This window comes from Papaver somniferum, chromosome 8 (assembly GCF_003573695.1).
Source record: "Papaver somniferum cultivar HN1 chromosome 8, ASM357369v1, whole genome shotgun sequence".
NCBI classification, from domain to species: Eukaryota; Viridiplantae; Streptophyta; class Magnoliopsida; order Ranunculales; family Papaveraceae; genus Papaver; species Papaver somniferum.
The window spans coordinates 1,647,501-1,669,575 of record NC_039365.1 but is presented as its reverse complement, the minus strand read 5'-3'; the positions used below and the strand labels follow the sequence as shown (position 1 = coordinate 1,669,575).

The 22,075-nt window shown below is 38.7% G+C and overlaps 1 pseudogene; it reads right to left on the bottom strand.

Moving 5' to 3' along the window:
• Positions 1–8,926: 8,926 nt before the first annotated feature.
• On the bottom strand, positions 8,927–10,947 carry LOC113304157 (annotated as a pseudogene).
• Positions 10,948–22,075: the final 11,128 nt, after the last annotated feature.

Genomic DNA, 22,075 nt, shown 5'->3' with positions numbered 1-22,075 from the left:
TTGTCGTTCTGAACAACAGTAATGCCTGACTTCTTAGGCACAACTTGAATGGGACTAACCCATTTGCTATCGGGAATTGGGTATATGATACCCGCATCAAGTAGTTTCAGGATCTCTCCTTTGACTACATCTCTCATGTTAGGATTAAGTCTCCTTTGCATTTCCCTCGATGGTTTGGCATTCTCTTCAAGGTTAATGTGGTGCATGCAAATGGTGGGACTAATTCCTTTGAGATCTGAGATGGTCCATCCTAAGGCCTCTTTGTGTTCCTTAAGTACTTCTAAAAGCTTACTTTCCTGTTCCGTGTCTAAACATGATGAAATAATGACAGGTAAAGTATCAGAAGAACCTAGGAATGCGTACTTCAACGTACTAGGCAATGTTTTCAATTCTTGGGTGGCTCAACAATGGATGGAAAGCTTGGAATCAGAGAATAGGGGTTGTTCCACTTCATATTTCCTTTCAGTGACGTCCATTTGAGGTACAGATTCGAGCAGAGATAGGACGTCACTACAGTATGCATCATCATAGAAATCAGGGTTAAAGTTCTCCATACATGCTTGAAAGGGGTCAACGGATAGAATGTTAGTCAACGAATCTTGCATTAATCCTTCAATCATATTAACTTCATGTACATCATCATCATCAAGATTCACAGGTTGTTGACTAATATCGAACACATTCAATTCTACCGTCATGTTACCAAAAGACAGTTTTAACACTCCATTCCGACAGTTGATGATCGCGTTGGACGTAGCCAAGAAAGGACGTCCTAAGATGACAGGAATGTGACAGTCTGGGTTTTGTACAGGTTGAGTGTCTAAGACAATGAAGTCTACGGGAAAATAGAATTTGTCAACCTTGATCAAAACATCTTCCACCACTCCACGAGGAATCTTGACAGATCGGTCTGCCAGTTGTAGAGTGATAGATGTTGGTTTCAACTCCCCAAGACCTAACTGCTCATAAACAGAATATGGCAGTAGGTTAACACTTGCACCTAGGTCTAATAACGCTTTATTGACCGTGTGTTCTCCTATAGTGCAAGAAATTGTTGGACATCCTGGATCCCTAAACTTGGGTGGAGTTTGTTCAGAATGATGGAACTCACCTGCTCAGCTAAGAAAGCACGTTTTTGCACATTGAGCTTGCGCTTTTGAGTGCACAAGTCTTTGAGGAATTTGGCATAAGCAGGGATTTGCTTGATTGCTTCAAGAAAAGGAATGTTGATGTTGACTCTCTTGAACAGATCTAACATCTCATTGTAATGGGTACTTTTCTGTTGATAGATCAATCTTGAGGAAATGGAGCAACAGGAAGATGAGTTGGCAAAGGGACATTCACAGCAGTAGAATTGTCAGATTTTCCAACTTGCTCAGATTCTTTGGTTTTCTGGGGTTGTGGAGACAACGTGGAATTTGTATCAGACTCATTAGGTTCGCCTACGTTGTTCTCGATGACTTTACCACTTCGGAGGGTGGTAATGGCATGGATTTGATCAGGTGAGGTTTCAGTGCAGGATGTTGTGCCTGTTTGAAATATCCTCTTTGGATTTTGTTGGGGTTGGCTCGGAAGTTTACCCTTTTCTCTCTCACATATTTGATCCATCTTTTGATCTAGATTTTTCTGACTTTGCATCAAACTCTGGAACATTTCCTCTAAGGTGGATAATCTCTTGTCGGTATTGTGTTGAGGATATGATTGTTGTTGAGAGTTTGATTGTTGTTGAGGGTTTCTCGGGTGTTGATAACCTTGATTGTTCTGATATCCCTGATTGTTTTGATAGCTCTGATTGGGTTGAGATGGTCCTCCTTGAGTGGGCCCTTTTGACCATGAAAAGTTAGGGTGGTTTCTCCATCCTGGATTGTAGGTCTGTGAATAAGGGTTATGCTCTGGTTTCTGAAACATGGCATGTGCCTGTTCAAGCCTAGACTCCTGGACTGCAAGCAAATCTGGACAATTTTGGAATTGATGGTTGGGGTCGTTACAAGCAGCACAAATAGATGAAGCGACATGTTCTCGGAGAGTAGTGGTGGAAGGTTTTGAATTTTTATGTAGTTCTAACTCTTCTAATCTCCTAACTATTGATGCCATGTTTGCTCTACCCTCAAAATCCGCTTCAATCCTAAAAGCCTTTGCTTCGGATGTAGTCTTTCTGGTTTCACGGATGGATTCCCACTGTTGCGTCTTTTCAGCTACTTCAATCAAGAAGTCCCAAGACGCGTCAGCAGTTTTATCTACGAATAGACCATTACACATCGACTCAACCGTTGTTCGGGTGGACACATCTAGACCTTCATACAAAATTTGCACAAGTCTCCATTTTTCAAAACCATGATGGGGACATTGGAGCAATAATTCATTGAATCTCTCCAGGTATCTAGCTAAGGTCTCACCTTCTAATTGCACAAAGCTATTCAGACTTTGACGAATTGTCGCAGTCTTGTGGTTCGGGAAAAACTTTTTGAAAAACTCCTTTGTGAGGTCATCCCATGTCATGATGGATTGAGGCTGTAAAGCATAGAGCCAGGCCTTTGCCTTATCTTTCAGGGAAAAAGGAAAAAGCCTTAACTTCAGGGTTTCATCGGTCATTTGAGTGAAACGCAGAGTTCCACAAATTTCCTCGAATTCTCTCACGTGGTGGTAAGGGTTTTCATTCTCAACACCTCTGAAAATAGGAAGCATCTGTATTGTGCTAGATTTCAGCTCATAATGGCCATTAGCCTCGGGCAGCAAAATACAGGACGGTTGACTGGCTCTAGTTGGGTACATATAATCCTTGAGGGTACGTGGTTCTCCCATTGTTTCTGGTTGATCTGGACTGTCTCCCTCAGAACTTAGAATTTCGATAGGTTCGTCTGGGTTAATTCTAACAAGTCTGTTTGTCTGGTCTCTGTAGGTCACAATCATGTCCTAGTAGGTACCTTAACTAACATGTTGGTCAGACAGAGCAATCGGAAACAATTTGGCCCAAGGGTTATGAAGTTTTGGTTTTGTATGGGTTTTGGTTTAAAGAAGGGGTTTTGTTTTTGGTTTAAAAATTTTGGGTTTTTGAAAATTTTTGAACTAAACCTATCATAAATTATCACAACTCATAATAAAAACAATAATAATAATTTAAACAAACCCATAAAAGAAAAAAAAGAAAAATAAAAGAAAAATAAAGAGAAACAAAAAAGAAAAATAAAAAAATTATTACAATCCCAAATAAGAAAAAAAAAGAAAAAGAAAATAAAAATTATTACAATCCCAAAATAAATAATTAAATAAATTATTACAAGCCCAAATTTGAATTTAAATGAGGCCCAAGTGGGTTAACTCATGGGTTAGGCTTACTTGTTTTTGGAGGGAAGCCCAAAAGTAGGCTTTTAGTCCCCTTTTAGTTGCAAGGCCCAGTTGGGCTTTAGGATCGTCCTAGCAGCTCACGTCCAAGCCCAGCAGCAACAGGTGAAGCAGAGCCCAGCTGAAGTAGCGAAGCCCAAGAGCAGAAGTTGCAAGCCCAAGAGCAGAAGAAGTTGCAAGCCCAGAAGACGTTGAGGTTACTGAGCCCAGCTCAGTTGGTTCAAGCCCAGTTCAGTGGTTGTTGCACAAGCCCAGCAGAAGAGGTTGGCAGCAGGCCTGGCAGCAGCTTGGCAGCTGCAGTTGGCAGCAATTGGCAGCAAGCTTGGCAACAGCAACAGCTTGGCAGCAACAGCACCAGCAGAGCAGCAGCTTCAGTTGGCACAAGCCCAGCAGCAGCAGCAGCAGCTAGGCAGCTTCAGTTGGCAGCAGGTTGGCAGAAGCAGCTCCACACCAGCAGCAGCAGCAAGCTTGGCAGCAAGTTGGCAACAACAGACTTGGCAGCAGCAGCTCTACACCAGCAGCAGCAGCAGCAGCTGCAGCAGCTTCACAGCAGAGTCACCAACACTTGCACACCAACAGCAGACTTTGAAAACTTAAAAAAAAGATATGGCAGTCAGCTCCCCGGCAGCGGCGCCAAAAATTTGGTGTGAGTTCTAAGATGCACACAATATGCTTGCAAGTATACAAGGTCAATATTTGTAATAAAAGAGTGAGTAGGGGTTTGTCCACAGGGAGAGGAGCATATGAGAAGTTTTCCTAGCTAAGGTGTGTAATGAGCTAAGGGCAGGCAAGGTTTCAGGCATACAAACAAGAACACAAGGTAAAACAATAGAGAAGCAGGCTAAGAAAAGCAACAAACAACCAAGGCTTGGCAGCCAAGGGCAGGATGAGGCAGGATTGTGCACTGACTTCAGTGCACAGTAACTACAAGATGCAGGAAAATAAAAAGCAAGAAAATGCAGCTGAAATGCAAACACACAGGACTTGAAAATAAAAGTGACTGAAATTAAGATTGACTGAAAGAGAAGTGGTGGGTAAGCCAAGGCATATGATTCACCTTGTGTCCTAATCAAGTGACATGGTCTAGGTTATATTCATTCCTAAGCATACAACTAGAAATGAAAGAACACCAACTTGCTCACTAGTCTACCCCTAGCATTGGCTGTCTTTTGACAGTACAGCCAATCACAGGCTCTATGAACATTGACATCTCTCATTTACACAATCTAAACACAGCAGGGAAGAACTATCCTAGCTCATTCACACTTGACAGTGCACAAGGCTTCACTGAGCCTTGGCCTGAAACTGATTAGCTCATGCTAACCATGTTTAAAACAATCACATTCAACATATGTAATAAGTTAAACACAAATTGCAGCATAAAAAATAACTACAACAGAAGCAATTTGCAACTGTTAACATACAAGCACTGAAATTTTAAGTTCATACAAATTTGTAGCAATTTCTCTACTGGCTAGTCCAGAGAGGTAAATAGTGTCCTCTACACACTTCACCCAACACCCATTTATACCCAATACACATAATTTTTGTTTTCCCCAATTTTTCCCAAAGTCAGTAAAATTAGGTTTTGGTGAAAAATTAATTTACCTACTGTTGATGAGATACTCGCTCCATCTCGTCGACCCAATCTTCTCCTGCTTCTTCTCGTTCCTCTCCAGCTCCAATTGATGCTTTAATCATCATATATATCACCAATTTCTCACCTAGGGTTTTAGGCAGAGAGATGAGAAATTGAGGTTGTAAATGATGATTAAAGAGATGGTACGTGATGGGTTTAGGTAGAATAGAGAGTTGGTGGTATGGTGGTGTTTGGTGGCGGTGTGGTGGTGGCAGTGGAGGTGAAGAAGACGGTGGCAGGACATGGTTGCAGGGAGATGGTTCTGCAGAGGGGGGTGGTGTAGGTGATGGCTCGACTGTTTGGGAGAAGGGGGTTGTTTGGGTAGGTGGTATAGGTTCAGTTTCTAGGGTGTGAGGCGGCTTCATCGAGTCTTGATGTTCTGTGACTCTGAGCTGCGAGATGCGAAGATGGTAGGTAGATCAGATGGTGATTCGGAGGCAAGCGGGGAGCGACCGTCAGATTATATGATACAACAAAATGAACGGTACTTGATGGAGTTAGGTACTGTAGTGTAAGGCGGAGATATCAAACTTCGATGCACAGCAAGGGAGCGACCGTTGGATTCAACTACCATATAATCTGAAGGCTTGGAATTTCGGCGCTGTGGTGCTTGGCAGAGACTTCAGATTTTGATGCTCTATGAAGGAGCGACCATCGGATGCGTCTGGGAACTGATCTGACGGCTGAGAACGGAGGCGCTTTTGTGTGTAGAAAATGAGGTTGTGCGCACCATTCTTCGCGGCTTCCTTGCGTAGTTTCTCCCGGCTTTTCACTACTTTTCTTCTCTTTTCGCTCCGCGACTCATCCGAACTTTATTTATTACCTAAAAATGCAAAATTAATTAATAAAAATATTTATTCTTGAAAACAATGAAAATACAGAATATGGGATAAAATGTAGAATTAACGCATAAAAGATGAGTTAAAATGCCAACAAAAAGGGATAAATATATACAATATTTGGCACTCATCGTCGGCCTCTGCATTTACCGAGCGTTTTTGTCCAGAAACTTACACATTTCAATTACCTTTTGGAGAGATGGCAATCACTCCTGATGAGGCTAGTAAGATTACAGGCCTTAAAGCAAGGGGTGTAAGTGTGGATGCTGGTTTTTATGACATGAGGTGTGGATATATGACCATTTCCCAATTTTGAACTTGGCCAAAGTATTTGAGAAAGATTTCGATTATGTTGACACAGAGCCAACTGCAGCACGGTACGCGTACGAGGACTCCAAAAAAAGGAACAAAAAGAAGTTGGTGGCAAGTTGAGAGAGACGTTAGACCGTCTTGGTGTTGATGATGTCACTTTTCAACCATATGAGAAGGAAGATGAAGAAGATGAAGTTGTTGAAGATGAGGATATGCCGGTAGGTATGTATCATGGGCCATTGTGGTATCCCGGTGGTTATGTTATATACGATCCTAGGCGAGTACTCCGTCAATTAGGATGCGTCCAAAAGGTTCCTTTGTTTGACGAGAAATTCAGGTTGTTACCAAAGAGTGGTAAGGGAACTAAAAGCACCACTTCATCTTGGGAACCAAAGTATGATCCTGATCCCACCGTTGAGTTTTGGAATAATTTAGACAATCACACATTAGATGCGTCCAAGTTAACACCTTTACTTGATGATCCATGTGAAGAGGATCCGGGCTATATGGATTGGTATAACCAAATTTCTCATCCCTTCATTATCAATAAGAAAAGGCAAAAGATAGCTGATAAGGGGAAGGCGAAGCCAATCAAGATCACCAACAAGTCTACTTCCGAAGATGTAGTCAAGGCTTTCAAGATTATGGTAAGAATGACTTCATTTTATACTATTTTCATATATTAGTTATGGTAAAAATGTATTCAACCTCATGGTTATAAGTTGTTGACAAATGAAAAAATAGGTTGTCGCGGGTAGGGAGATGTTGAAAAAAATGAAGGCCAGACTTGGTTGCAAAACACCAATGACCGTGGAAGAACAAAAGTACCTCATCAACAAGTGGGATGCAATCATCAACAAAGGACAAGGACCCGAGGAACCCGAACAAAGGCCTACCACTAAGAGGTCTCGACAAGTTGGTGAAGGTACAAGCCAAGGTGGTGCTACCGTCCAACCCGGTAATGATGCGTCGGAAGATGAAGACCAAGGTGGAAGAAGAGGTGGTCGTGCAACTAAGAAGAGGGGTCGTGGTTAAATGCCCTTTTATGTACACTTTTATGTTACACTTTTATGGTACACTTTTTCTTAAGTTTTAAGTACACTTTTATGGTGTTGCAAACACCTTTGCTTTTAGATGCTGAACTTTGTTTTTAATGGTGCTGGGATTGGGTTATGGACACCTTCAATTTCATGTTTTAATGAATAGCTTAACAGTTATGCGCCGAATTTATAGAGTTCGGCTTATCCTATAATGTTAGTTACGCGCCGAATCATTTGTCCTTCAGGTTCGGCTTTTTCTATAATTTGAGTTATAAGCCGAGCCTTAAAAATCATTATTGGTGTAACCCAGTATTGGTGTTCCTCAAGCACGATCAGGTTGATGTTCCTCAATTTCATGTTTTAGTGATCCTTGGTATCCTCGTGAATTATGTCTACTGGATCAGGTTGATTTTCCATGGGTCCAAGCACGATCTACAAAGAATATCACAAGGTTAAACACTAGAAAGGGAATATAATAACAAGGTTCGGCACATTTGATAATCACATTATGTGCCGAACTATAAACATTTACAGGTTTCGGCTTATACGATATCCTCAATATGTGCCGAACCACGAACAATATTTTAACCCAAAAATTAACAAATTCATGTTCGGCTCAGACGATAGTCATATTATGTGCCGAACCTTGAACATAAGAGGTTTCGGCTGATACGATATTCTCCATATGTGCCGAACCAGTAACAATATTTCAACCCAGAAATTAAAAAATTATGTTCGGCACATACGATTTTGGATATGTAAGCCGAATTAGTAATGATTCTATTCCGGGCTATTCAGGATGTTGTTCGGCTTACTATGAAACTTTCATATAAGCCGAACTAGTGTCTAGCAAAAGGGTTGGAATTGGAAATTATAGGTTCGGCGCATGCAGTAAACAGATTCAGTAAGCCGAACCATTCATCAATTGGTAGATTCGGCTCATAGATGTGAGCCGAACCTCAACCTGTTTCGCCGAACCATGATTCAAAAAACCTAACTTTTGATAATTGAGAGCTATAGAAGTGAGATTAAGTATAGGATATAAGTGTACCTGTGTATTAGAAGCATTGGGTTCCTCATCAATGTCTTCATCATCAGGATTTGGCTCATAAAAATCATCATCTTGAGTTTGTGTTTGAGTTTGAGCTTGAGTTTGAGTGGGTGTAAAATCATTCTCATAATCTAAGAAATCAGCCATTTCTGGATCATTGTTGTAGTTGATATGTATTTTCCTAGGTTTTTTAGATGAATGATGGCCCTCCTCATCCTCCATTGAATCAAGAATTAGAATTTTCTCACTTTCTCCTTCTCTTTCTCTCCTTCTTAACCAAACCAAAACTTTGATTTTTTTTTTCCTCAAATTTTTCATCTAAACAACTCTTATAATTCTGAAAATTATTTTAATCACTAAACAAAATATTTAATCACTAATTAAGACTATCAACACTAATACGTAAAGGGCGGATTTGCCATTAAAAAAAATTTGGATTAAGGGGTTATCTGATTTTGCTATTTCACAACCTTTTTTTGTCTTCATTCAGTATGCCTTGGAAGATTTTGGTATGCCCCAAATTATAGTTCTTGTTACGAGGAGGTCGAGTTTGTCTAGGTGGAGTGGAGTGGGGTGAGAGAGTGACTCACGATTATATGGGGCTGAGTTTTGTCTAAGGAGGCATTTTTAATTTGGTATTTCCGATTATGCCTTCTAAAATATAAAAACTCAGTAAATTCATTACCAGATGTAGAAAATTCGACTCACTAATTTTCAATTCATTAGAACCCTTTGTACCAATTTCATTCCCAATCAAAATCCTTGTAGAATTAGACTCAAGAATTTATCAACAAGGATTGCAAAAATAAATGTGAAATTTGTAAAGCAAAAATGTAAAGGAAAGAGATGTCCAAACAAAGATAACAGTTGTAACGAGTCCCAAAGTAAGTGAACCAGTAGAGACAACTTTGGAATGATCGTGAAGGCCGTTACATTCATAGTTCCTTGGTTCACTAGCAAGCCCGGAGTAGCATAGGTATGTGCTGTACATAGATATGACAGAAGCAGGTAACAGACTTCCATTGACCTGTATATGGTGCATCACCAACGAAATGATAACTATGTCAGGGGCAGAATTTGAAACAGTACAATCTACTAAATGTGGTGGTTTATCTTACGTAACCATAATTTACATTTCAAACGTGATACTGCTCTCAAGAGTTTCATTTTTAGTACTGACTATTGTTAATTAATTCATACATAAGATTATCCTATATCGTATATGGTAACAATTCTACATATATAAGATATCACGGCAAATGAGTTCAGGAAAATGTAATTAAAATGCAAAACTGACAACTTACCGCTGGGTGTAAAGCAACAATTGCAAACACGAACACACAGATCAGTGTGAGAACACTAAAGAAGGTATTGAGCCCACAATCATGCCCAGATGGAGTAAAGAAATGGAAGAGCAGTCCCGAGAAGGAGAATGTTGCCACGTAGCAAACAAGTGAAACGACAAATAGAGCCATGCACCTGTATCAGTGATGTAAGTTTAGATTAAGGATGAATAATCAAAAGTAATTGTCTTAAAAGAAAAGTATATTAGAACAACAGCATGTGAGGATAAAGGTGGATAAATTGAATTGAAGTATTATATAGATTCAAGTTTTGTTAAACTGACCAGAACTGTTCATCCTTTTTAACCCAGTTGTCGTTCCATCTATGAACAAAATCCATTAAGAGAACAACTTGAACAAGAAGAAACAATCCTGATCCAAATTTGGATATTGTCTCTGCATTTACAGATTGCAAAGCAACAAAAACTGTAAGCCAAACCTTGTAATAGAAAATACGTAAGACAAGAAATTACCAAAGCTTAATAAATAAGCATTCTTTAAAAGTGCAATGAATGAAAAATGCTGCAGAATACCATTGTATAACAGCACAAAAGGAACTAATAAGAGAAGAAAACAATAAGACAGCTGGAAACTGACACAAAGCTTACTCCAACTACCAATATCATGGCTCACTACGCAAATAATTTCATGGCAGCCGTGTCTTAAGGGGTTAAAAGCCCATGTCAGAACAACGTTTCAACCTTCACTCTGACATAAAAAAACTTTATTTTTGCAACAAGACAAAACAAACGATGTCCAATAATTTGTATAATGATGCTGGGAGGAAGACAAACTGCCAAGTTGTGTATGATTAATCTATGAAAACCAATATTTCCAGCATAAAGAAAGAAAATATATTGCATCTAGATGATGCCAGTACGCCTCGATATGACATTCATATACACAGAACATCCATTGAGTTATAAAGTTATAAAATATCTTATGCAAACAACGGGTCAACAGGAAGGTCGGTCACATATTCTACAAAGAAAATATGTTTACGCGATAAAGTAGAAGCCACATATGAAAGTCACTTACCATAAAAGGTGACGATCACATTTGGAAGGAAAAAAATAAACATCACCATCAGGCACCAAGTAACAACCTTCATCATCCATCCACTATGGTGCAACCGGTCCCTAGTGTCCTTTTGGTCCGTAACACCAATCATTATAATGGCAAGGATGGTGAAAAATAAGAAATTTCCCAAACTCACACGCAGCACCATCAGTTTCAAACCACTCCCTATCTGGAGTCTGGGCAAAATGATTGATCCCTAAAACAAAAACGAAAAAATAATCAACAAAGATCAGTTTCACACATTTTAACCAATCCACAGACCCTAGATTACACAATTATACATACATGGGATTTTCTCCATGAGGGTCTGTGAGCCTAATAAAAAGCAAATTGACAAGCAGATACTGTCTCCCACAGAACTATAATCGAAATAGTCAGATTTCTAGTTTTTCATTCCTCTACTACGATAAGAACCCCTAACCCAAAAAGGCTACACTATTAGAAAAAAGTATAACTATAGAGGGGATCCATGTGCAACCCTGACAATCACAATGCATATACCAGCTCTAACGGGATTACATGGACACATTCGCTGAAATTCAGAATTTTGAATATTTGAGCATGTATCAATTTAAACTGATATTTAATGAGATGGTAAAACCAGCACTTGTTCATCTTCATGTTACAGAGCGCCGAGTCAGTCTTAAGTGAGCATAAGAAGATGAGTCGAAATCACATAAATTAACAATTTATACACTAAGGTTGGATGCATAAGAACCGGATACGAAATTCATGACAAAAAAGTTAACCAGAACTGTACATAGGAAATTGTTTTGCTCTAAACTGGATATAAAACACAGTTTTCAACCCCATTACATAGTTTACAAAGATTAAATGAATTTTGCTGGAAATACTGTGAAGCGGCTGTGGCTACTATGACATTTCCAATTTTTCTGTATATCTAACCATGAATATTTCAAAATTCCAATTTCTCCAACATAAATTGTAAACCACTGATGAACATAAATTAAACAAAACCCCTAAATTAATAGAACCCTAGAATTACAGAATACAGTAGAAACCGATTTTAGTTTTAAGAGATGTGCCTTACCTGATTGAAGAAGAGAGAAAAAATCGAATGAGTTCTTCATCTCCGTCGTACTGAAATCCAGTGTTTCTTCAGTAAAGATTAGCAGATGATGAAACCCTAAAGTTTCTAAAAAAAACTGATGATGATTATGAAAGACTTACATAGATCGAAACTGAAATTGAAACCCTAAACTCTATAAGTAGATGATTGAAGATCGATTATGACTAACAGTTGATTGAAGATGATTTTCATTTCTGCTGCTGTTAAGAAATGATCGATTGGAGATTGCTGCGAATTTGTTTTCGAGAGAAGAAGGGAAAAAAAGAAAAAAGAAATGTGAAATTGTGGATTCACTCGGGTTCGATCCCAGATCCTTTGGCTGCCTATTTTACAGATATAGCCTTGATAATTTAAAATGATACCTCTCATGTTGAAGGATAGTTTGGAAATTTCGGAGGCATGACTAAACTCGATAACTTGATGATTAAAGATCGATTATGACTAACAGTTGATTGAAGATGATAATCATTTCTGTTGTGTTGCGTTACCACTCGCAACCTAAGGTAGGATTTATTCTCAAATGACAAGGATAAGAGTCTAGACCAAACGATGAACTGTGAAGAACAAAGAAATATTGAAAATAGTTGATAATTCATTAACTCCAACAGCCGCTTCTCTTACAGGTTTATAGCAACAAATCCTATTTGGTAAAGATGATAATCCGGACAGTACACTTATCTGCATCTAACCGGTAGCTCACAACTCATTAAGACACCCAATGATTATTAACGGCTAACACAATAAATGCAACCCATGCACAAGTGCATGTATAAGACTATTACTAACGGCACTCAGGCACATAACAATGCCACCTTCTCTGGAAAATCCTTGTCCTCAAGGATTAAAATCAGGAAAATGTGCATGGACATTTGCAGAGTCTTCCCAGGTAGCATTTTATGCAGAAGCATTAGTCCATTGAATGAGCATCTGTTCAATCTGTCGACCTGCTCTGGAGATAGTTTTAGTATCCAAAATGGCAGTTGGGTGCAGAACAATCTGGCCCTCATGATCAACAACTGGGAGAGAAGGAGGTGGAGTGTGAAGAGTACCAATCTTATTCTTGAGTTGAGAGACATGGAAAACAGGGCGGATCCTTGAGCTGAGAGGTAATTGCAGCTTGTAAGCAACAGCTCCAACCTTTTGAAGAACTGTGAATGGGCCATAGTATTTAGCAGAGAGTTTGACATTCTTCCTCAGGGCAATGAAGGACTGTCTGTAAGGATGTAATTTCAGGTAAACCATGTCACCAACATCAAAGTTTCTTTTGACCCTCTTAGTATCAGCATATAGCTTCATCATTTCCTGAGCTTTGTGAAGGTTTTCCTTTGAGAGATTTAGAACTTCATCCCTTTGCTTTAGGTAGTCTTCCACAGCAGCAACAAATGCATTCACTGTAGAAGGAAAATCAAGATGTGGAGGCTCATACCCATATAGGGCCTTGAAGGGACTCATCTTGAGGCTAGTGTGAAAGATGAAATTATACCACCATTCTACTAAGGGTAGCCATTTGCACCAATTTTTTGGCTTGTAGATGGACATGCATCTGAGATAGGTTTCCAAGCAAGCATTGACCCTTTCAGTTTGGCCATCAGTCTGAGTGTGATATGCAGTACTTAAATTTAAGTGTATTCCCAATGCCTTGAATAGTTCCTGCCAAAACAAACTAGTGAAAAATTTATCCCTGTCATAGATAATGGAGCTTGGTAATCCATGAAGTTTGAGTACTTGATTTATGAATTCCTTAACCACAGATAGAGATGTATATGGGTGTAGGAGGGGAATGAAATTACTATACTTAGTCAATCTATCCATCACTACTAAGATGACATTGTTCTTGTCACGAAGTGGTTAGCCTTCAATGAAGTCCATGGAAATGTGTTGCCATGGTTAAGCTGGTATTAGCAGTGGCTGTTGATAGACGCATTTATGTGTCTAATTTTTCCTCAATGTTCCGTATTGTTAGTACTCGTTTTCGTACTTATTATGGTGTTTTGCGTGTTTGTAGGTATTTTTTGGAAATAAATATTGTTGGAAAATTCGGCTTGAAAAGTTGCTCGGAGTACCCCCGGAGGACAATTGCTATACAGACCCCCACTTTAGCTAAGGGGCACCCACGGCTATGTGTAGCCCATTTGTCTATAGAACCCACTGGTTATTTGGCACCCAAGACGTTGGATAAGGGCTAACCTCCTTCTTCGTTTGAATTAAGAAAAATGGCAGGAATATACTACAGGTTACTGCGTAATTTTCTATTGGATTTTTGGAGGAGTTTCAATGAAACTCAACCACTGGTTTTGATTGGGATGAACGTGATATGCCAAAACAATGCTCGTATGGGTGTTTGGATGAGTTAAGTTGGGCTGGATAATCGATGGGAAGCAAAACAGGAAGCAAGCTCGGGTTTCCCCTGCATTTGTTCCGTGAGAATTTGTGGAGTTATTTGGCGAGATTCTTGCCGTGTTTGGATTGATTTGACCCTGTTGTATCTAAACAGGGGATGTAGGTGTCTTGAATTTGAATATAAAGAAGATTTCCACGTGATTAAGCAAAACAGAGGAAGGTACGTATCTTGAGGATATCTCGGGCTTTTGGTTGATTATTTTGGGAATAAATCTTGTGGAAGAAGCATGTTCAATGTCGTTTGAGTCGTGTTGCGTTGAGTTGGTCTGTGCTAGACACCTATGGGTGCATGTAGGAGAGAAACAAATGGATTTATTCTCGAGAGTTAATGAGAAGATTTGGGAAGATTATTTGCATTTACAGCGAGATATATGGGCCATGTGGGTATGAATAAAGATGCATGAAGTCGGATAAGGGGATGGAGAGATTGGGAGACGTTGAGACACTACAGAGCCGGAGAAATTGGAGTTACAGAGAGCTGCCATTGCTGCTCCTGTGAAGAACACGAAGAACATTAAACAGTAGGGGACAGTCGTAGTGCTACAGTACCAACGACGCTTCTCATGTATCGTTTTCTGTAACAGTTAGTTTTTTAACAGATATAAGTGTTACAAAGCCGGTTTTATTATTTTTCTCCCATTTCATTATTGTGAACACCTTTTTGAGCAATGAAAAATTCCTTTGAGTGTGTTTTCACCATGCGGAGCTAGAACCCATTACTGGGACAACGGAGAAAGCAACTTTTCATGATTGTGGTAAATGAATTAATTCTTTATATGACTTTTTGCATAGATTTAATTGCGTTATGAATTCTACTAATTATTTGTTATTTTGTTTGATGTCGCATGCTTGGTTTTAATTACTTTTGATGCGTCATGCTCACAACTTACAACTAATGTTTTATGAAATCAATTTTTGGCAAAGAATTAGAGTCACAACTTCTTTTGTTTGAGCTATATTGTTTAGAATTAATGATTCAAGCCTAAATCAATCTCAACAAAGTCCGAGTGAACGACAACCTATTTACCACTATTCAAAATTCGATCAATTTTTGGCGCCGCCGACGCGGATTTGGTTATAGATTTGTTTTTAGGTTTTATTTTATTTGTTCTTTTTTACGCGTTTTGGTATTTTTGTTTGATTTCAGATTTCGAGCTAAGCTAAAGGAAAAGAGAAAGTGCTGAAAAGAAAGGAAAATCCCATAAAGGAAAGAGAGAAATCCAAAAGGAGTGAAGAAGAAGATTTTGTAAATAATTTTATTTTATTTTTTTTAAAAACTGTAATTAAGGTTTTTATTTTTGGACATTTTTTTTCTTCTTTTCTTTTGGACATTGAACATTGGACTTTATTTTTAAAACCCTACGGAAGGGTAGTTTTAAATAAACTGTTTGCAGAGAAGGACGACGATTACGATATCGCCTCGGCCCCCCAGGTTCGTACATGACATAGAAGTCGTGGCCCGAGTCGACTTCAACGGTTCATCCCCCGTATGGAACGGGAGGTAAGAATTCTAAACACCCGCGAATCCCCTGTCAGCGGGTTTACTGGATGATTTCGTATGCATATATGTTGAGGACCTGAAATCGGATTTACTTTTCTAGTAAAGGGAAAGGCCTGGCCAAATCAAGATAAGGACTCGGATTTCATCACAGTTTCCTTCTTTCCCGCCTTAGGAACGCGTAACCTACGCGAACCTAAGCCTTAAAATTTGGACTAGAACGAGACCAATAGGGTAACGAGCTTATTAGGAAAGTCGTTCGGAAAATATTGGTCACTCTTTTGAGCATACTTTGAAGTTCATGATGGTTTCTGTGAGTTGAATACGCCGCCTTGTAACGCCTGTGAGGCCTTGGGTATCAAAGCTCCACTGAGTTTCTTTCGTCTCTATTCAACTTACTTTAACTCGGATTGATTCCAGAGAGGTTTGCTCAGATTGTAACGAATTCCTTTCGAAAGAATAAAAGCTGGTCTAGAAAAAATATAAGGGAGTCATCATGCTTTTTGTTTGCTAGATAAAATAAGCTTGTTGTGGTCGATTCAGCATTCTTTGTGTTTGTTTAGAATTCCCTTGCAGTTAGGATGTCGAACTGGTATTACAATAGCCAATACAACGAATATCCGATTGATTTTAAAAATGCACATTACTTTGACCATAGTGTGAATAGTGGTTGGGAACGCCAACCTTTTGAAGATTATGGCACATACCATGGTGAGCCCAATTACTATTCACATGAATACCGGTCATACGAGCAAAATTCCTATAATTCCTTTTCTCTAGATGAGGCACGTAAGATACTTGAGTCAACGCGTAAGTTACATGAGTCGACACATAAGTCAGCGGACACAGATGACTTAGTTATATACGAAAGAACTATAACAATGAGTGAACCTTCTTTAGAAGATAACATCAAGAAGTTAGCTGAGTCAACATGTAAGTTAACTGAGTCGACACGTGAGTTTGCTGAGTCAACACGTAGGCTTGAGTTAGAGACGGAAGGAAGAATTGCTCGAATTACACTGAATTGCCAATACATTGCTTCAAAAATCAAACTTGAAAGTGAGGAAATTTTTTATTTGCATAATCAAGATGAAAAGGATAGAATTGGAAGCAATACTTTAGATGAGGTTCAACCATTTTCATGTTATTATGATTATGATGAGGATAGTATTGAGGAATAATCTGAAATATTTAGGCATAGTGATCAGGAATTTGTTACTCCAACTGAGCTTTATAATGATGATATTATTTCTAGTTCAAATCCAAATAATTTTAATAATTATTCACCTTTCAAAAGGACGAGGATTTGACTAAAGATAAGACTTCCTTAGATGATGTGGTATTTCCTTTTGATTATGAAGGCGATGATAGTTTAGAGGAGCGGGTTTATCCTGAGAATATTGTTTTCGAGTCTAGCGATTTAGAAACATTAGTCTTAGAAAAACAAAATGAAATCGTAGAGATGAGTGAGGATGTACCTGACTTAGAATAATCTATTGACCATTTTCAGGAATCGGGTGACCTTGAAACTAGGGAAGTTGTGACTAGTCTTTATAGAGACACTGAAAACTTTAAGTTTGGGTGTGGTTTTTATTCTCCATGTGCTTTAAATCTTACAAAGGTTCCTCACTTGGAATTTAACATAGCCGGATAAATTGGAGACGTTGAGACACTACAGAGCCGGAGAAATTGGAGTTACATAGAGCTGCCATTGCTGCTCCTGTGAAGAACACGAAGAACATTAAACAATAGGGGACAGTCGTAGTGCTACAGTATCAACGACGCTTCTCATGTATCGTTTTCTGTAACAGTTAGTTTTGCAACAGATATAATAAGTGTTACAAAGACGGTTTTATTATTTTTCTCTTATTTCATTATTGTGAACACCTTTTTGAGCAATGAAAAATTCCTTTGAGTGTGTTTTCACCATGGGGAGATAGAACCCATTACTGGGACAACGGAGGAAGCAACTTTTCATGATTGTGGTAAATGAATTAATTCTTTATACGATTTTTTGCATAGATTTAATTTCGTTATGATTTCTACTAATTATTTGTTATTTTGTTTGATGTCGCATGCTTGGTTTTAATTACTTTTGATGCGTCATGCTCACAACTTACAACTAATGTTTTATGAAATCTATTTTTGGAAAAGAATTAGAGTCACAACTTCTTTTGTTTGAGCTATATTGTTTAGAATTAATGATTGAACCACAAGTATATGAAAAGTAGTGAAATCGTGCGTCATAGTATCTCTTCATCCAGTGACCTTATTTTGTATATTTTCCTTTGTTTTTAGTATTTTGTATATTCAAGCCTAAATCAATCTTAACAAAGTCCGAGTGAACGACAATCTATTTACCACTATTCAAAATTCGATCAGCTGTAGAAGACTTGCAGGATGCTGATGTTCACCTTTATGTCTTTGGAAAATGTCACAACTGGAGATAAAAAGATAGACATCTTCTCTCAGTTTTGGCCAATAGAAGTAAGCTTTAGCTCTAATGTAGGTATATTGAATACCAGAGTGGCCACCTACAACAGAAGAATGCACTGAGCATAGGATAGTATTCCTTGTATTTGAAGCAGAGCCCACATAAATTTTCGGTTTATATCTCAGAACACCTTCATAATAAGAGAAATGCGTTGTTGCAGAAGGAGTAATTAAGAGTTCTAATATAAGTTGTTGTGCTTTAGCATCACCTTCATAGCTGGAGATAACATCTTGAGCCCAAAGAGGTTGAGTGATAGTGGTGGAGAAGCATGCAGCTGATGGATGAGGTATTCTTGACAAAGCATCAACACCTGTATTGTCTGACCCTTTCTTGTATCTTACTTCATAATCAAAACCAAGAAGCTTAATGACCCATTTCTGTTGTACCACGGTAGTAATCTTTTTCTCAAGAATGGTGATCTGTTTGAATAATGAAATGGTGTCCTTGTAAGTAATGTATCCACTTTGTAACAGCTTGAGAAATTGAAAGCATTTCTTTTTCATAAGTAGATAAAGCAGCAGCTCTTGGTCCTAGAGGTTGGCTGAAATAAACAATTGGTCTTCCTTGTTACACGAGAACTGCTCCAATGCCATTTTTACAAGCATCATCTTGTAGCACAAATTATTTAGTGAAATCAGGGAGAGCCAGAGCCGGAGTGTTTGTCATGGCCAATTTGAGGTTTTTGAAAGCTTCAGCAGCTGTAAGGGACCATGTGAAAGCATTATTTTTGAGAAGCTCGGTAAGAGGCCTGCTGAGAAGTCCCTAACCTTTAACAAACTTTCTGTAATACCCAGTGAGACCTAGAAAACCCCTTAATTCTTTAAGTGTGGTAGGAATAGGCCATTCAATCATGCTGCTGATCTTAGCAGGGTCAGCCTTAACACCTTCTGTATTGATAATATGACCCGGAAACTCTAGTTCTTGTTGAGCAAAATATCACTTAGAGAACTTAGCAAATAGTTAGTGCTTCCTTATAATGTCCAAAGTGATTTGCAGGTGTTAAACATGTTCTTCCAAGCTAGAACTGTAGATGAGAATGTCATCAAAAATATTAGAATGAACTTCCTCAGGTGAGCAACAAATATATCATTCATGAGTGCTCGAAAACTGGCCGGAACATTAGTGAGACCAAAAGGCATTACTCTAAATTCAAAGTGGTCATGTTGTGTTCTAAAGGTTGTCTTGAAAATATCAGCCAATGCCACTCTGATTTGGTGATAGCCAGACCTGAGATCAATTTTAGTGAACCACCTTGCATCATGAAGTTCATCCAGCAACTCTTCAATAATGGGGATTGGAAATTTGTCTTTAATAGTGATGGAGTTAAGTTTCCTATAATCAACACAAAATCTCCATGTGTTGTCTTTCTTTTTGAGTAAAAGAATAGGAGCTGCAAATGGGTTGTGGCTTGGTTGGATGACTCCAGAAGCTAGCATGTCTTTTACCAAGTATTCTACAATAGATTTTTGAATATAAGGGAACTTATATGGTCTCACAGAAATAGGTTCAGAGTTTGGTTTCATGGGAATGGAATGATCCAAACTCCTTTGTGGGGGAAACTGAGATGGTTTAGAGAACACATCCTAATATTGTTGTAGAAGTATAGAGATTTTAGGTGGTATTGGTATTGAAACGAGTTGGGTTGAAACACAAAATAATTGAGCTATGACACCATGGGTGTGTTTGGTGAAAAAATTCTTAACTGCATTACCACTCATGTGCAGAAAAGTATCTTTTTGTTGACTACCAGAGAGGGTGATCTTCTTACCCTTATGTTTAAATGTTATGCTAAGTTTGGAGAAGTTAAAGAGAACATCACCTAGTTGTTTGATCCAGTCAGCACCCAACACCATATCACATCCTCCAAGTGGGAGCAGTTTGAGTGGAGCACATAATTTGTGATCTTGCATTGTCCACTGAAGTTGGGAACAAACACCAGTACTGATTGTGTTCTCTCAATTAGCTACTGTGACTAAGAGGTGAGCAGTGGGTGAAATGTCACATTGCAAAGTCTTAGCTAATTCAGAATCAATAAGACTATGAGTACTCCCAGTATCAATAAGAATTGAAATAACTTGTTTCTTAAAAAGACCCGGTATTCTAATTGTTTCACCACTGACATGCCCTGTGAGAGCATGAAGAGAAATCTCCATGTCAAAATCAACAGGTGAAGAATGATCCTCTACTAGATGCTCTTCTAAAATCTCCCCAGGTTCTGCTTGTACAGAAGTATCCACCATAAATAATTTCTTCTTAGCACAAACATGACAAGGTTTGTAGTACTCATCACAATTATAGCGAAGACCTTGATCTATGCGCTTTCGAGATTGCTCTTGAGTAAGTCGTCGAATAGGAGGAATTGGAGAGTGTACAACTCTAGGTGGGGGAGGGGATGGTGGTTTGGAAGTTTGTGTAGAAATAGGCTTGGGAGGAAAATTATTTGAAGTAAATTGTCTGGAGGAAAAATTGTTTGTAAATGACTTGGGTGGTGGTCTATGAGATTGTTGCCGATGCAGGACAATTTGTTCTTCCATCTTAGCAAGAGAGTAAGCGCGCAAAAGGGTAGTGTGGTGAAACATAAGCACATAATTTTGAATGTCAGGCTTTAAGCCTCCAATAAAACTGTTAGTGAAATAGTTCTCTGGTAAATGAGGGTGTAAAGTCAGCAGAAGAGACTTATAGTGTTCAAACTCCTCAAAGAATGTATCTACATTAGTTGTGTGAGCTAGCTTACTGAAATTACCCACAATATTCTCATTATACGGATTTTCAAATCGCAAACAAGCTTGGTGACTTAATTCAAACCAGGAAATAATAGATCTGAAAGATTGCATGTTTAAAAGCCATGTTTCAGCATTACCATCAAGATGTATTGCTGCCATCTTCACCTTCTGTATTTCATCAGTGATATTGTGGAGCTGGAAATAATGATTGCACTTTTGAATCCAGGAACGTGGGTTATCACCATCAAATCGAGGGAAGTCGAGTTTGGGCAGACGCTGATGAGTGGTTGTTTCTCGATCTTCATGATGTGTTCGTCTATTGGAAGACTCAGCTCGGTGGATCGATTCCATGAGAGTCTCTCTGAGAATTTGTTTTTTTCAATACAAGACTCAATATGTGCATGATTTGAATTCTGTAATCGTGTTCTCCATCTGGAGTTTGAACTCGTCTTTAGTTATCATCTTGTCGATCTTGTCGTTCAATGAGTTGATTTGTAGCTGCTGTGAATCGTATTTTTCTTAAAGATCTTTGCAAGTTGGATTACCGCTTCCTCCCATAGTGAAACAAGGATTGAACGACTATGATGCCAATTTTTGTGTTACCACAACAAATTCACAACAAAAGGTAGGGTTTATTCTCAAATCACAAGGATAAGAGCCTAGGTGAAAGGATGAACTGTGAAGAACAAAGAGATACTGAAAATAGTTGATAATTCATTAACTCCAACAACCACCTCTCTTACAGGTTTATAGCAACAACCCATATTTGGTAAAGATGACTAATTCAGACAGTACACCTGTCTGCATTTAACCGGTATCTCACAACTCATTAAGACACCCAATGATTACTATCGTCTAGCACAATAAATACAACCCATGCACAGGTGCATGCATAAGACTATTACAAAGGGCACTCAGGCACATAACATGCTGCTGTTAAGAAATGATCGATTGGAGATTGCTGCGAACTTGTTTTTGAGAGAAGAAGGGAAAAAAATAAAAAAGAAATGTGAAATTGTGGGTTCACTCGGGTTCGATCCCAGATCTTTTGTTTGCCTATTTTACAGATATAGCCTTGATAATTTAAACTGATACCTCTCATGTTGAAGGATATGTTGGAAATTTCGGAGGTATGACACCAAATCCAATTTTTTTTGTCAAATTGGAAAAAAAAAATCACGTCCCATTTGACACAAAGTCACCATATATAGAGTCCTCCCTTGC